The 17,329-nt window shown below is 36.4% G+C and overlaps 1 protein-coding gene across 10 annotated transcripts in view; it reads right to left on the bottom strand.

Annotated features, from left to right (window-relative positions):
• The window catches only part of CNOT4 (CCR4-NOT transcription complex subunit 4), a 145,989-nt gene that overhangs the window by 121,322 nt on the left and 7,338 nt on the right, over positions 1 to 17,329 (bottom strand). The window contains exon 2 of one of the 10 annotated variants that reach the window (XM_007111879.4): positions 7,332 to 7,427. The exons of the other annotated variants lie outside the window; for them this stretch is intronic. The gene's annotated coding sequence lies outside the window, so the exon portion shown is untranslated. The remainder of the gene's footprint in view (positions 1 to 7,331; positions 7,428 to 17,329) is intronic. 10 annotated transcript variants of the gene reach the window in all.

The following is a 17,329-nucleotide window of genomic DNA, read 5'->3' as shown; positions in this document are numbered from 1 at the left end:
GGTCAGCGGCCATGGCTCACGGGCCCAGCCGCTCCGCGGCATGTGGGATCCTCCCGGACCGGGGCACGAACCCGTGTCCCCTGCATAGGCAGGCGGACTCTCAACCACTGCGCCACCAGGGAAGCCCGTGGTTGCCTTTTTAAAGAATAATAAAAACACACACCATATTTCACCTTGGAGTAGTAACATTTCAAGGTCAATTTGCCACTAGTGTAAGCACAAATTACATTGCCAACATAAAAACTAGTGACTATTTAGAACAAAGAATATTAAATTTTGTTTAATACTAGAGAAAACGTCAAACAAGACATGGGACATAAAAATAAAGAATTTACAAGAAATAAAAAATTATAAAAGGAGAAAATAAGAATAAATGTTAATGATGCTATACAAACCAATAATAGGGAACATGAACCAAACAAAATGGATGGAGCAGGGAGTAAGAAGAGAGTTGCATAGGGAGAGGTACGTGGTATTGAGTCAAAAATAAGTAGGAGGGGACTTCCCTGGTGGTGCAGTGGTTAAGAATCCACCTGCCAATGCAGGGGACATAGGTTCAATCCCTGGTCCGGGAAAATCCCACATGCCGCAGAGCAACTAAGCCCGTGCCCCACAATTACTGAGACTGCGCTCTAGATCCCACGAGCCACAACTACTGAAGCCCGTGCTCCACAACTACTGAAGCCCATGCACCTAGAGCCCATGCTCCGCAACGAGAAGCCACTGCAATGAGAAGCCCACGCACAACGAAGAGCAGCCCGCACTCGCCACAACGAAGACCCAACACAGCCAAAAAATAAATAAATAAATAAATAAATTTTTTTTTTTAAAAAAGTAGTAGAACATATATTCTTTTCAAGGACCCATAGAACATTCATCTAGATAAATAATATCCTGGGCCATAAAACCTCAACAAATTTCAAAGAACTGATATCATACAGATTATGTTCTCTGACCATAATGGAATCCAACTGGAATTCAATAAATCTCCATACACTTGGAAATTTAACAAAGATACTACTGAATAATCCATGAGCCAAAAAGGAAGACTCAAAGAAAAATTTAAAAATACATAGAGCTAAGTGAAAATGAAAATACAACATATCAAAATGTGTGAAATGCAGCTAAAGCAGTACCCAGAGGAAAATTTACAGTGCTAAATGTTTACACTAGGGATAAAAGGCCATAAGTCGATAATCTTAGTTCCTATTGCAATAAACTACAAAAAGAAGAGGAAAATAAACTCAAAGCAAGCAGAAGGAAGAAAATAAAGAGCAGAGATCAATAAGATTGAAAACAGAAGATAAACTGATAAACCTCTAGCAAGACTAACAAAGACAAAAAGAGGAAAGACTGGAATCATATCAGAAGGAAACAGGGGATCATTACAGATCTCTCAGCCACTAAAAGGACAATAAGGAAATACTGAGAACAACTTCATACTCATAAATTCAACAACTCATAAAAATTCTTAAAAAACCATACATCATGTGGGGAATATAATAAACAACCATGTAAATATCTCTGTATGGTGACATATCATAACTAGACATCATGGTGATCATTTTGAAATGTATAGAAATATACCATCACTATGTTGTACAAAAGGAACTAAAGTAGTATTGTAAGTCAGTTATACTTCAAAAACAAACAAACTCATAAAAAAAAGAGATGAGATTTGTGGTTACTAGAGGCAGGGGGTTGGGGGGAGGGTAAATTGGATGAAGGTGGTCAAAAGGTACAAATTTCTAGTTTTAAGGTAAATAAATACTAGGGTTGTAACGTACAACATGATGAATAAAATTAATACTGCTGTATGTTATATATGAAGGTTGTTAAGAGAGTAAATCCTAAGAGTTCTCATCACAGGGAAAAATTTTTTTCTATTTCTTTAATTTTGTATCTACATGAGATGATGGATGTTCACTAAATTTACTGTGATAATCATTCCATGATGTAAGTGAAATTATGCTCTACACCTTAACCCTTACACAGTGCTATATGTCAATTATATCTCAATAAAACGGAAAGAAAAAAGATAAAAACAAACAATTTTTTTAAAAACCACACATCACCAAAACTCAATACAGATGAAACAGATAATCTGAATAGTCCTTTAAGCATTAAAAAAAAAAAAAAATTGAATCCATAGCTCAGAAGCTCAGGAAAAAGAAATCCCCTGGCCCAGATGGCTTCACTGGAGAATCTTACCAAAAATTTAAAGAATTAGTTCTATTTTTATACCATCTTCCAGAAAAGAGGAGGAACACTTCGCAACTCATTTCATGAGGCCAATATTACTCTGGCATCAAAACCAGACACAGTACCAAAAAACATAAACACTTCAGACCACTATTTCTCATGAACTTAGATGCAAAAATCCTAAACAATATGTTAGCAAATAAAATCCAGAAACGTATAAAAAGACTACTGGGATTTATTCTAGGTGCAAGGCTGGTTCAACATTTGAAAATCAATCGCTGTAATCCACGAGATAAAAGGGCTAAAGAAGAAAAATTATATGATCATATCAATTGAGAGAAAAGCATTTAACCAAATTCAAAACAAAAATTCTCAGTAAACTAGGAATAGAGAACTTCCTCAACTTGGTAAAGAATATATATAAAAAAACCCATAGTTAACATCACAACTTAAAGAGTTTCCATGCTTCCCCCGTAGCTAACATCACAACTTAATGGTGAAAATTATGTATTTCCCCCATAATCTCAAGTTCAAGGCAAGAATGGCTGTTCTCACCAATCTCTTTCAACATAGTTAATGGAATTTCCAGCTAGCAAATAAGGTTAAGAAATGGAAATGAAAGGCAAACAGATTGGAACAGAAGAAAAAAATATGTCCCTGCTTGCAGATGACATGACTTTCCACCTAGAAAATACCAAGGAATCTATCAAAAAAATGCCCTAGAACTAATAAGTGAGTTCTGCACGGTCAGAGGATACAAGATTAATACATAAAAATAAACCACATTTCTATATATTAATAATAAACATGTGAAAACCTAAATTACAAATACAATGCCATTTAAAATCACTCCAAAGAAAATGAAATACTTAGCTATAAATCTAACAAAATGTGCAAGGTCTGTATACTGAAAATTACAAAATGCTGATGAACAAAATCAAAGAAGACCTAAAGAACTGAAGACTTAGCAGGTTCACTGACTAGAAGACATAACATAGTAAAGAACAATACTCCATAATTGATATAGATGTAATATAATTCTTAGCAAAGTCACAGAAAGATTTTTTTATAGGTATAAATAAGCTTATTCTAAAATCTGTATGGAGAAGAGATCCTACAAGACCTAAAGCAATTTTGAAAAATAAGAATTAAGTGGGAGGAATCGCTTTTCCTAATATTGAAGCTTACTATATAGCTACAGTAATCAAAACAGTGTGGTACTCGGGGTGGGGGGGGCGGTGGTGGGATGAATTGGGAGATTGGGATTGACATATATACCCTAATATGTATAAAATAAATAACTAATAAGAACCTGCTGCATAAAAAATAAATTAAATTAAAACAAAACAAAATAAAACAAAACAGTGTGGTACTGATGGAGAGATAGACATATGGATGGATGGAACAGAACAGAAAACCCAGAAACAGGTCCACACAAATATGCCCAACTAATTGTTGACAACAGTATGCAAGCAATTCGATAGAGGAAAGACAGGCTTTCCAACAGAAGGTGCTAGGACAAATGGACTAAAAGGAAAAAAAAAAAATCCTCAACCTAAACCTCATATCTTATACAGAAAGTAGCTCAAAATGGATCATACACTTAAACATAAAATGTAAAACTCTAAAACTTTTAGGAAAAAACTGAAGAGAAAATCTTCAATACTTAGGACTAGGTAAAGAGTTCTTAGACTTGACACAAAAAGCACAATACATAAAACAAAGAACTAACATACTGGCCCCCATCAAAATGTAAAACTTTTGCTCTGTGAATAGCCCTATGAAGATGAAAAGACAAGCTACAGACTGAGAAAAAATATTTGCAAACCACATACTTGACAAAGTACTTGTATCTAGAATATATAAAGAAATCTCACAACTCAAGGCCAAAAAAAAACTCAAATTAGAAAATGGGCAAAAGACGTCAACAGACATTTCACCAAAGAGGATTACAAATAACCAATAAGCACATGAAAAGATGTTCTACATCTTTAACCGTAAGGAAATGCAAATTAAAACTACAATGAGATATCATTACACATCTATCTGAATGACTACAATAAAAAACAGGGTTAACACACACCCACTTTGATTAGAACGCAGAGAAACTGAATCACTAATACAATGCTTGCGGAAATGCAAAATCATACAGCAACTCTAGAAAATAGTCCTACAGTTTCTTTTAAAACTAAATATGCACTTACCTGATGATCCAGTAAGTGTGCTCTTGGGCATTTATCCCAGAGAAATGGAAACGTATATTAACGCAAAAATCTGTACACAAATGTTCATAACAACTCAATTAGTAAAAGCCAAAAACACTGAAAACCCGAATAAACTGTGATATATCCACACCACGAAATACTACTCAGCAATAAAAAAGTATAAACATTTGATATAAACAACACAGATGGATTCAGAAATTATTCTTATAGATCAACCCAAATCTAAGTCTGCACAGCTAACAGAAATCAGGCCTATCCTCAAAACTTAGGAGGAATCAAACATGTAAATAGGGTATTCTAAGATCCAGAAAGTTGACAGGTAGCAAAATCTTTGTTTCAGTCTATCAAAGAGTCTATCAAAATTATCCTTCCATTGAGCATCTAAGAATGTGAACTTTAGTGAGCTCACTTTTCTTCTTCTTTCCCACAATCCCTATTTTCTCTATTTCTCTATCTTTTCTCCCCTGTCATTTTCAGACCTACTTTTTATCAATTCCAGCCATTAAAAAAAGGACCTAGAGACTGGTATACAGAGTGAAGTCAGAAAGAGAAAAACAAATATCATATATTAACGCATATATGTGGAATCTAGAAAAATGGTACAGATGAACCAGTTTGCAAGGCAGAAATAGAGACACAGATGTAGAGAACAAACGTATGGACATCAAGGGGGAAAAGCGGGGAGGGGCGAGATGAACTGGGAGATTGGTACAGATGAACCAGTTTGCAAGGCAGAAATAGAGACACAGATGTAGAGAACAAACGTATGGACATCAAGGGGGAAAAGCGGGGAGGGGCGAGATGAACTGGGAGATTGGGATTGACATATATGCACTAATATGTATAAAACAGATAACTAATAAGAACCTGCTGGGGCTTCCCTGGTGGTGCAGTGTAGTTAGGAATCTGCAAATGCAGCGGACATGGGTTCTATCCCTGGTGCAGGAAGATCCCACATGCCGCAGAGTAACTAAGCCCGTGCACCACAACTACTGAGCCTGCGCTCTAGAGCCTGCGAGCCACAACTACTGAGCCCACGTGCCACAACTACTGAAGCCAGTGCTCCTAGAGCCCATGCTCTGCAACAAGAGAAGCCACCGCGATGAGAAGCCTGCACACCGCAACGAAGAGTAGCCCGTGCTCACCACAACTAGAGAAAGCCCACATATGGCAACAAAGACCCAATGCAGCCAAAAATAAAATAAATACATTTATTTAAAAAAAAAAAAAAGAACCTGCTGTATAAAAAATAAAATTAAAAAAAAAAATTTCAAGCCTTTTGGCCCAAACTTTTTTCTTATATACTTTCTTCTGTATGTGCTTTTACATGATTTCAATACCTAGGTGCTGTGGACTCTCTGAGTAGGTGAAACTAATAAAATAGCTCTCCAGTAAATAAATTATTTTCAAATGCCTAACAAAGGCATTTTATTAATACCTTGATGGTAACAACATATCATGGATTACTTTGAAATATATTTTGGAGCTCAGAAATCAAAATCTCCCTTTAAATAATCCACAGCTACCAAATCAGTTATTCACTTAAAAACTACCCAGATCTGAGCTATACGCCACTTGGTTTTAAACACAGTTCAAGGCTTAACTCTAAAAAAAGAATTCATTGAACCCAGTATGAATCTTTTTTTCAACAGATCAAAAAAGGTAAGAGTAATAAAATCATAAGCTTAAATCCTTAAAGGACTATAACACGGAGGGAAAAACAGTAGTAATGATGCTAAGGTCCAAGTTTATGAAAGTTTATAAAACCTGTAACAACAGACTAAGTCAGTGCAGGTATTTTTTGCTTGTTTATTTGTTTGCTGGGTTTTATGTTCAATCAGTCTTTCCTCACATGTGAATTTTTCAATCCATTTTCTTTTTTACCAGATACAAACTGCCTCTACTTTAAATTTGAAAATTTTACATTAGTAACAGAATGATTTGTAAAATACACTATTAGTAGTCCTAATATTATTTTAAGAAGTAAATAAAAGATCAACTTTTAAATTCCTCCAAAATTTTTCCAGGCAGTATACAGAAAGAATCACTTTTGCCTATGTAGTACCATGAGAAGGGTATGACAAAAGTCAAAAGGTTGGAAAAAAAAAAAGAAAAAAAAAAGACAACTCAGCTTGAGAAAGTGAACACTAAGAAGGATAACAACATAAAAGTATTAAACTTCAGGAAAAAAATCCTTTATAATACATAATACCAAAATCATTTTTAGTGAATACATAACAGATTATTAACTGAGTTAAAATAACTCAAAGTGTTAGGACAAAGAGAAAGGTAAGTATAAGACAGCATTGTCAAAGAGAAATATAATGCAAATCATACACAGAATTTTAAATTTTCTACCAGCCACATTAAGAAAAAGAACCAGTAATTAATTTTATTTAACCCAATATATCCAAAATATTATGAACTCAACATGTAATCGTTATTTTACACTGAGTACACATCTTAATTCAGACTAGCTACATCTCAAGTGCTCAACAGCCAACATGTAGCTTGTGAGTACCATACTGAACAACACAAGTCTATGAAACAGCTTGAGAAAACAGGCATATATCTACCTTCAGACCAATCTCTTGGTACCAATTTATGGTACTGTGCACCATAATATGAAAAGATCTGATATCAGTAGTAATGTATACACAATATCACAACTTGTAATATCATTGCTGATCCCAGTATAAGAGAACACTCTGAAAGGGAATCAAAAGAAAACTAATTAAAGAACATTTGCCTTCGGAGAACAGAAGTAAAGACAAAAAGGAAATGAACCGTGAAGTTCTTTTTTCAACTAAACTCCAAGCTTCTTTATATGTTGCATTACAGTGTAACTCCTCTAGAAATCATTAGCATTATGACAAGTACCTTCAGAGTACCCAAAAAACATACCTTTCATTTTCTCCACAATTTTACACATGATTTCTTCTTCATCTATTTGTACCAATTTCCCTTTTACTGTCACGTTCAGCATCATTCTGTTGGAAACTTTATGAACAAAAGTAAAACCAACTCACATCAGAGACTTAAGAATGGGTTATCAGGATATCTGAAAAGAGTTTAGAGTATAAAATACTAATTCAAACAGAGCCAAAAGTCTTAAGAAATACAATATATCCATCTGGAAGTAGGGAAAAACAGAAAGGGCAGGAGTAGAGGGTGGACACTAAATTTGGCAGGGGTTGGGGAGAAAGCAAGTATTGCTAAAGGAGGTTAGAGGTAGTAGTGAAATAACAACAGATCTCTATTTTTTTTTTTTTTGGCCACGCTACATGGCATGTGGGATCTTAGTTCCCCAACCAGGGATCAAACCCGTGCCCCCTGCAATGGGAGCATGGAGAATTAACCACTGGACCACCACGGAAGTCCCCACAGATCTCTACTTTAAAAGGGTGGTCCAGTCTTCTACTCAAAGCAACTTTCTGCAATAGCAACCAACTCATACCTTCTCTTTCCAGTTTCCTCTGGGATATAGGTGTCAAGTCTTTCTGTGTATAGTGTGAAGGAGAGGAGGGTTAGTGAGGAGAAAAGAAGCAGGCCATGAGCCATCCCTGACAACTTCCCCATCCATAAAAATTGGCATAATCAAAGACTACATTAAATATGCCTTCAAGATTTAGTAAGGTAAGATAGACTAGAATAATCTCTAATATTATCAATCCATGAAATTTCTTAAACTCAGAGCAAATCTTGCCATCTCATTTATGTTTTCAAAGGATCATTCTGACAGCTGTTAGTTAACAGACTATAAAGAAAAGGGTAAAAGCAGGGAAGTTGGTTAAAAGGTTGTTAAAAGGTTGCAATTACCCAGCAAGAGATGATGACAGCTATGGAGATGGGAAAAACTGGTTGAATTCCGGGTATGTTTTAAAGGTAGAGCCAACAACTTGCTGATGAAATGAATGTGGGATGTGAGAACAAGAGAATCAAGAATGATTTTACCAAGGTTTATATCCTGAGCAACCTGAAGCTGCCAACAACTAAGATGAGGAAGGCTTTGTCGGTGATGCAGGTATGAGAGGGCAGACTTGGTGGGGGGAAGAGCAAGAATTCCATTTTGCACATGTTGAGTTTGAGATGTTTAATAATTATTCAAATGGAGACAGTGAGTAGGCAATTGGGCATACAAATCTGGAGTTCAGGAGAGTGGTCTGGACTAGAGAAATAAATTTGAGTCTCATCAATATTTAGAAGTAATTCAAAGCCATGAAACTAGCAGAGATCACCAAGGGAGTGAGAGCAGATAAAGATAAGCAAGGAGTGAGACCTGCCTGGGTTCTACCAAGAAAGACTAAGAAGGAGCAGCCAATGAGTTTTGAAGAAAACCAAAAGAATGTGGTATCCTGGGCTTCCCTGGTGGCGCAGTGGTTGAGAGTCCGCCTACCGATGCAGGGGACACGGGTTCGTGCCCTGGCCCGGGAAGATCCCACATGCCGCGGAGCGGGCGGGCCCGTGAGCCATGGCCGCTGAGCCTGCGCGTCCGGAGCCTACGCTCCGCAACGGGAGAGGCCACAACAGTGAGAGGCCCGCGTACCGCAAAAACAAAACAAAACAAGAATGTGGTATGCTAAAAGGCATGTGAAACAAGTGTATCAAAGAGGAAGAAGAAAGTAACTTTGTCAAATGTAGACTGATTGCATAAGACAAAGAACTGACTACTAGATTTAATAATGTCATTGTTGGGAGACCTGGACAAAAAAATGTTAGTACAGTGGTTGGGGCAAAAGCCTGATTGGAATAGGCTTAAGAAAGAACATGAGAAAACAATTAGAACAAGTGCACTTAGACAATGCTTTAAGGGGTTCTATAGCAATGGAAATAGAGAAGAGCAAGGAACAGTAATCAAGAGAAGATATTTTTATGATGCGAAAAATAACAGTATGTCTGTACACTGATGGGAATGATCCAGAAGAGAAGGAAGAACTGAGGATGTACAGAGAGGGGGGAGAATTGCTAGAGTACTGTCTAAAGTAAATGAAAGGGGATGGGATCTAATGCATTAGTCAGAGGAACTGGGATTAGACAGAAGCAAAGACAATTCATCCATAGTAACAGAAGGCAGGCAATGTCATATCAGTAGGTACATAGGTGGTGGAGTCTATAAATATTCTTCTGACTGCTTCTATTTTCTCAATGAAGTAGAAAGCAGGTCCATCAACTGAGAGTGAGTATGAGGACAGGTGGAAGTTTCAGGAGAAAGGCAAAGGTATAAACTAGGTCATCTAGGAGAGGGGAAACCAAATGGACTAAGGAAACAGACTATGATTTCCAGACAATATTAAGGGCTTTTCCGTAACTTTCAGTCTTTAGTCCCTGTCAGCTGCACAGGTGCAGACATGAAGAACTCAGAGAATCTGACTTAACTAGGGTTAAGGTTTTGCCAAGTAAGTATGAAGAAGCAAGAAAGGAGCAAGAGAGGTGAGGCCAATGAAAGAGAATGAATATGATGATTGATACCTAGGTAATGAATGTAATACACTAGGTGAGAGGGAAGAAAGGAAATCAAGGGTGGCAAAGGACAGTGCAAAGGGAATAGAAATTGGACTGGAGGTCCTAATGATAGTAAGCTTGCTGAGTTGGTAAGTACGTGGAAGGAGCTGAAAAGACAGATGGTGGTCAGAGAGGGGCTGCATGAACTGAAAGTCATGGTGGGGTGGGGGTTCATGTTATTGGTAATAACAAGGTGTAAGATATGACCATGGGGACTTCCCTGGAGGGCCAGTGGCTAGGACTCTTTGCTACCACTGCAGGGGGCATGTGTTCAATCTCTGGTCAGGGAACTGGGATCCCACAGGCTGCGCGGTGCGGCCAAAAAAAGAAAGATATGACCATGGAGTGGTGACTGAGATAGGGTGGAGAGCAAGATCATTAAAGAATTTTAGAACTTAAGAGGCCACGGTAATAGAAGCAACACAGATGGTATATGTTGAAATTACCAAGAATTTTAAAAGGGATAGTGTTATTAGCAAGAATGACAGTAAGCTAAGAGCTAAAAGTGAAGAAAAGATGAGTAACTCAGAATGCAAGAAATGCCAGCAAACATAAGGGTTTTTGAACAATATAACCAGTCTCACTTTTTGACTCCTAGTCCATGGAAGAGGTCAGAATGGGAAATGTAGTCTTAAATCTCAGTGCATGGACTCCCCACTGACCCCTGATGATAGTATATAAGAAAAAAATGAAAAACATTATAGCCAACACGTACAAGGCAGTGTCTTCAGAAAAGTAGAAAGTAGAGGAAGTGTTCAGGAAAAAAAAAACCAAGGATACAAGAAATTTTGCTGATGACGGAGAGGAGTGAAAAGATAAGAAATACTCAGAAAATTGTGAGGATTCAAGTGTGAGACATGAACTGTCACCTGGGAGAATGGTAGTAACTGACATAAAAAGGCATAAAAGATATAATGAGATTAGTCCTGATGGACTTTAGGCAAGCAGTAGTGTCTAGGATGTGACTGCTAGAGGGAGGTATCAGAAGCTCCCTGTCAATGGAACGCAAAAATCTGGGGAAGCACTGCCCTTTGTCTCAGTGCAAAGGGCTTTTCCTTCACCCCTAATGACGGCTTACAAGGAAACTGTAATGTACTTGTAAGGATGTAGAGTTTTTAAAAATTAATAATATAAAGAAGTTAGAACAGTTCCTAGATTCTAATAAGCACACAAATATAAGCTTTTATTAGCTAATCAAATATAAAATATAATTATTATAGGGGAAAAAAAAAAGAGATGCATCTTACATTTTTTTCCTCAGCTAAATGGGTATCCCAAGTGATTTCCAGGAAAAGCAGTACCAAAATGGACTCAGAAAACCCATTTGAGAAGACAAAGTCTCTGAGAAGATCAACTTCTATGTAGTGTCCATCAATCTCAGAAAATTGGCTCTCCTCCAAAAATGTATCCCCACCACCACTTAAACTGATTGCCCCATCCACCCCACTTCAATGGTAAAATAATTTACTCATTCAATGAGCATATACTGAGCACCTACTATGTACCAAGTACTATTCCAAGAACCTAGGATACATCAAAGAACAAACATCCCCATCCTAGTAGATGGAGATCAACAACAAACAGCATATATAATGAGTAAGTGGATTATATGATATGTTTGGAGATAAGTATTATAGAAAAAAAGTTTTAACATGCAAATATTAATATTAGGGGAGAGGGGCCTGGATGCTAACTGTAAATAAATAGGGCAGGCCTTAGTGAAAAGGACATCATGTGAACAAAGGTCTGAGGGAGTTGAGACAGCTATGTAGTAATTAGATAAGTGTTCTCCAGGCAGAGGGACAGTCAGAGCAAAGATTCTAAGGCTTTTCCATTTAGTTCTTACCACTACTTGGCAATAATTTTATTAATTTTTTTTTTCTATTTCTTCTCTTCTATCGTCCAATCCTACTCTCTATGTTACTTCAGCAGTGGATGATAATAACAGCTAATATTTATCAAATATTTACTACATACCAAGCATTGTTGTAAGAGTTTTAAAAAGATTAAGTAACTTAACAGATCTATGAAATAACATAGATCTATGAACATAAGAGATCTATGAAATAGATCTCCATCATTCACAAGGAAGAAAACTGAGGCACAAAAGATTAAGCAACTTTCCTCAAGATTATAGAGTTAGCAAGTAGCAGAGCCCTGAAGCAGCATGTGTAATAAGTCTTCTGTACTGTGAAACTTAAGAACATTCAGCACAAAGACTGCCTCAAATTTTCTCATTTCTAATAAATAGAATCTCTCATATTACACATTCAATAACTGTGAAAGCTGCTATTATAATTTGTCTTCTTGCCACTTTTATAGTCATTACCTACTATTGAATAGTCTTAGCTACAGTCTCTACTTACCATCTTTCTTCACTTCCCGCCAATCTGATTTACATTTTCAGTCTACTGAAATCGCTCTCATGTGATTAGCGATTGTCACACACAAGCCAAAGGGCTTTCTCTATCCTCATTTTGCTTGAATGTTGCATTGAACTATGTCAATTCCTTTTTTCTTCTTGAAGTTGAAGTGGTATCATCCTAGGTCTTCCTATCCCTGTGACTTCTCGCTCCTAGAAAATCTCTTCCTTTGTTTTCTGAGACAAACTTTTCCATCTTCCTTTTACCTCTCTAATTGTTCCTTTAATAATACCTTTTTCAGGGACTTCCCTGGTGGTCCAGTGGTTAAGAATCCACCTTCCAATGCAGGGGACTTGGGTTCGATCCCTGGTAAGGAAACTAAGATCCCACATGCCGTGGATCAACTAAGCCTGAACACTCTGAAGCCTGTGCGCCACAACTAGAGAGAAGCCCGCATGCCGCAATGAAGATCCTGCGTGCCGCAACAAAGACCCGACGCAGCCAAATAAATAAATAAATATTTTTTAAAAACAAACTTTTTCACTTCTACCCCTTTAAAGGTAGGTATCCAAAGAGCTTACTTTCCTTTGTGCTTGTCTCTGTTAACTCAGTCCCCCTTAAGGTTTATTCATCCAATAAGTATTTATTGAGCACCTACTATCTACCAGGTACTATTTGGGTCACTCTGGATACATCAGTGAACAGAATAGACAAAAAAAAAAAAAAAAAAATCCTCTTATCCACATAAAATCAAATAATTCTATGCTACCAAGGACACTCAAAACCATCTTCCCGTAAATACTATTTTAAACACATCACTCCCCTGACTTAAAACAAACAAACGTGCAGTGATTGCAATGATTCCCCTCTTATCAACCACATATAAATTTCTCTGCCTTAGTTCAAAACACTCCATAATTATTTTCTATCATACCTGTCCAGGTTCATTTTCCATTACTCCTTGATTCAAAAGAATTCCAGGTAGATGAGTCCTTTGATTACCCCCTAAAACACATTACCTGTGTTTCCAGCTGGTCAAATAACTACTGAAAATGTATGTCTACCACCCAGACATAAAAAAGTACACTGAATAAAAAGATAAGTCTTCAAAAATAGATTTTAAAAAAATTCTTTCAAACGTATAAAAACAGCAAACACGTATCCAGGGCTTACTATATGCCAAATGCTATTCCATGCACTTTATATACATTAACTCATTTATTCCACACAACAATCTTAATAGCTGCATTCTACAAATGAGGAAGTTGAGGTCCAGACAGCATAAGGTAACTTGCCCTAGGTCTGACAAGAAGTGGTAGGAGTAAGATTCAGGCTCAGGCGGTCTGGTTCCATACTAAACTGCATGCTCCCAGCAGAAGCCATAAATAAAAATAGGGGGAATTGAAAGGGCTGGCAAGGAAATCTATAGGCCAATGAAAACTATGTTCAACTATAAAAAAAATCATTTAAGTTAGCCTGTTACTCCAAGAGCAATATTTCCTTTAATATAATGTCAAGTTTTAAAAATCACAGAATTTAGTAGTATATAATAAAAAGCACAATCTGTAAACACAAACACATCATATATTATTCAGAATTCTCCAAAGCTGCTGAAAACATTTGCTAGGCATGACAAAAAAATAGAGGGCAACACATGACTAACAAATGTTCTTTTGTTAGCACAGCTATATTAAAGTATTTTACTGTCATACTTGTTTTCATTAGGATCAAACAGATTTGAATACAGTGCAGGGATGGTAACTACCTTAAAAAAGACTACTAGCTTTACTTTTTAGAAGCAAAATTCACATCTAGGACTAGGTCCAGGACAACAGAAAAGATTTTAGTAGAAGCAAGATTTTAGTAGAAGCAATTCCAAGAAAGTACCCTCCCAGCTACCCAAGACACCACCAAAGCCACTCACACAAAAAGGGCTCCCTCCCAAGAATTTCAAGAATAAAACTATGCAAAATACTAATAATTTGAGATTAATTCAAGGTGTTAAAATCTGGGAGAGATTTTTGGAGCATGGAACCATTTTCTCCTCTCCCCTCCACCACCCACTGTGACACTTTGAAGCGGCTCCACACTCAAGGCATTAAATTAAAAGTTCTTGGGGAAAAGAATGGATTGGCAGCTACCACTGAAAATATTCTCAAATACTAAGATTCTCCTATACTGCATATTTGATATTTACTTCCTTCCCACATACACTGGGTGGTAATGAGAAAGAAGCATAATCCTCCTCAAGATTCTCCTGCACAAAGGCGATAGCAATTCAATCTTAAATCCACAATTAAAATATTAAAGGCTCTGTTAAAACATACCCAAGCAGAAGGCAATAGCTTTCTATTCTAGTGACCATATTAGATAGTATGCATAACCCGCTAAATAAAGAAGGAAAAAAATGTCAAAAATAGTTCTGTCACATCACCAGTATTAAGGAGGTTTAGGATGGAGGGAACATCAATGAAAAACACATATTTCCCAACAATGCACTATATTGCATCATTATCTTTATCCTTATTAATATTTCCCAAGTACCCGAAAGGTCCATGGCATTATTGTATGTTATACCTTCTATAATAATAGGAAAGAAAATGATAGGTAAATTTAATTTTGAAGCTGTAAGCACCTAAGCTTGAGATGTTTTCAGACTCAACTATGAGAATTCTTGAGATCCACATGCTAAATATTGTAGAAAGGGAATACATGTGATACTGAGGGAAGCAGGAAGAGAACAATGGCAATACAGTATTATTCATCTACTATTTACAAAGACAGAAACAAAAAATCCACTTTTCCCCTGCTGCTTTAAGATAACAAATGAAATTATCCTTCACAAAACAAAGCAAGCATGCTATCCAGAAATACACAATAGATGAAGAAAGTTGGTTTAATGAAGAGTGAACAAACCAAAACAAAGAAAAGAATAACTTCAAGGCTCTGAGAACTTAAAAACTTTTTCAAATAAAATAAATATGGCTGCTGTGTAACCAGATCTGTTTTTAATAATACCTTTGCAAAACAAAGTATACCAAAATAAATCAAAGAATAAACTTTCACTTAATAATGTCCCTACATTCTTCTTTGGCCTGCTGACCTATCCTTATCCATCCTTAAAAGACGTTGGGGCTGACAATATTAGTGCTCTATTCATCAGAATTTTATGCCATTCCTTCTGTGTTAATCAGGCCATTATTAAACTTTAAAGCTATCCAGTAATATATACTGTTTACAAGCTGTTCAAATATACATTTCCTAATATTTCTTCTGAACTCTTACACACATAAGAAGCAGATGAGGCATCAATTTCCCTTTTACAAATGAAATATGTTCCATCTCATTATCATGTAATAAGGATTTTCTTTATTTCCAAACTCCCAGTGAAGACATATCTAAAATTATTTGAAAACACTGGTAGCTATTTTCTGCTGAATTTTCTTGAGATTGTTATTTGAGTAATCATGCATCACTTCCTTTTCAAAAGCTGGGCTTGGATAACAAATTGCAGTTTACTATCAAAGACAAATAGACATTTCTTCAGTCCTCTATTCTCCAAAACCTTGTTGTCATTTCTGGATATAAGGACTGAAAGGAAGATGGAATCAATTAGGTGCCAAATCGTGTAGAATATCCACACCAACATCTCTCAGGTGGTCCCTTACCTCAGTGGCCTACTCATTAATTTTTCACACTCAACTCAACTGTCAACCCCAAAATATGCTGCACACTACTGAAGAAGGAATCTTTCTAAAGAGTACTTTCATCATGTCATCTCCTGCCCCCAACCAACTACTGGCTCCTTACTGTAGCTGATCAGATTCAACCTGACACTGAATACACCTCATAATCTAGCCCTACTCTAGCATACTAATTTCTCTGACACCATTCTCAGAAATTAACACCTTATTCTACTGAGATCAGACTCCTTACACCTCTCTCACATCATGCTGGTCCTCACCAAGTGTTTGCTCCTGCTTCCAAGCCCCACATGGAACGTATGGAATGTTCTCCTTCTGAAGATGATCTGCCTATGCAGACAGTACATATTTTTTATTCAAGTTCCACTTACTCAAGGAAGCCCTACTCCTAGATAACCCTATACTAACATAATGGACTCAGACCCATGTATCAAAGTGTTAGTTGTATAATGCTTTGGGTAGTGCTAGTTATATTATTATGAAAGTATACCCAACAATAAACTCTTAGAAGAGGTTGGGCCATTTCCCAAGAAGTAGGTCTATAATAAGAACTTAAAGACTATTTGACAAATTGATTGAATAATCCTGATTTTTTTTAAAAGAATCAAGAATATTATATGTCAAAGAGAGTTCTAGTACAAATGAAATAATAGTGATGATGAGGATTTGCTTCAAAACAATCCAGGTCAAAGAGTAGGGGGACAAGGAGTAAACTAAGTGGGGGCATAGGTAAACCCAGATTGACTATGAGTTGATGATCTTTGAAGTGACACACACATAGAGATTTGTGTCTACTTTTGTTTAAAATTTTTCACGTTAATAAGGCAATTTTTTTAACACTAATAATGTCTTTACTTCATTTTAAATGACCAAACCAAGGCATATCATAATACTTTTCTTTACCCAACAAATACCTAAGTCCCCATTTAAAGTACGAAAAAGAATTCTGGAAAGATCTAATTTGACAGGGAATTGTATGAGCTAATTCTCAACTAAGAATTAATTTAAAAATTAAAGGAAAAAAATCTAATCGAAATGGAGGGGATCTCCATCAAAAGAAAAATTAATCTTACTACCAAAAGCCATACTGCTGAAATTAGAGCACTCCCTAACACCATATACAAAAAAAAACTCAAAATGGATTAAAGACCTAAATGTAAGGCCAGACACTATCAAACTCTTAGAGGAAAACATAGGCAGAACACTCTATTACATAAATCACAGCAAGATCCTTTTTGACCCACCTCCTAGAGAAATGGAAATAAAAACAAAAGAAAACAAATGGACCTAATGAAACTTAAAAGCTTTTGCACAGCAAAGGAAACCATAAACA

Source organism: Physeter macrocephalus, chromosome 5 (assembly GCF_002837175.3).
Source record: "Physeter macrocephalus isolate SW-GA chromosome 5, ASM283717v5, whole genome shotgun sequence".
Lineage (NCBI taxonomy): Eukaryota > Metazoa > Chordata > Mammalia > Artiodactyla > Physeteridae > Physeter > Physeter macrocephalus.
This window is presented reverse-complemented; position numbering and strand designations above follow the sequence as displayed.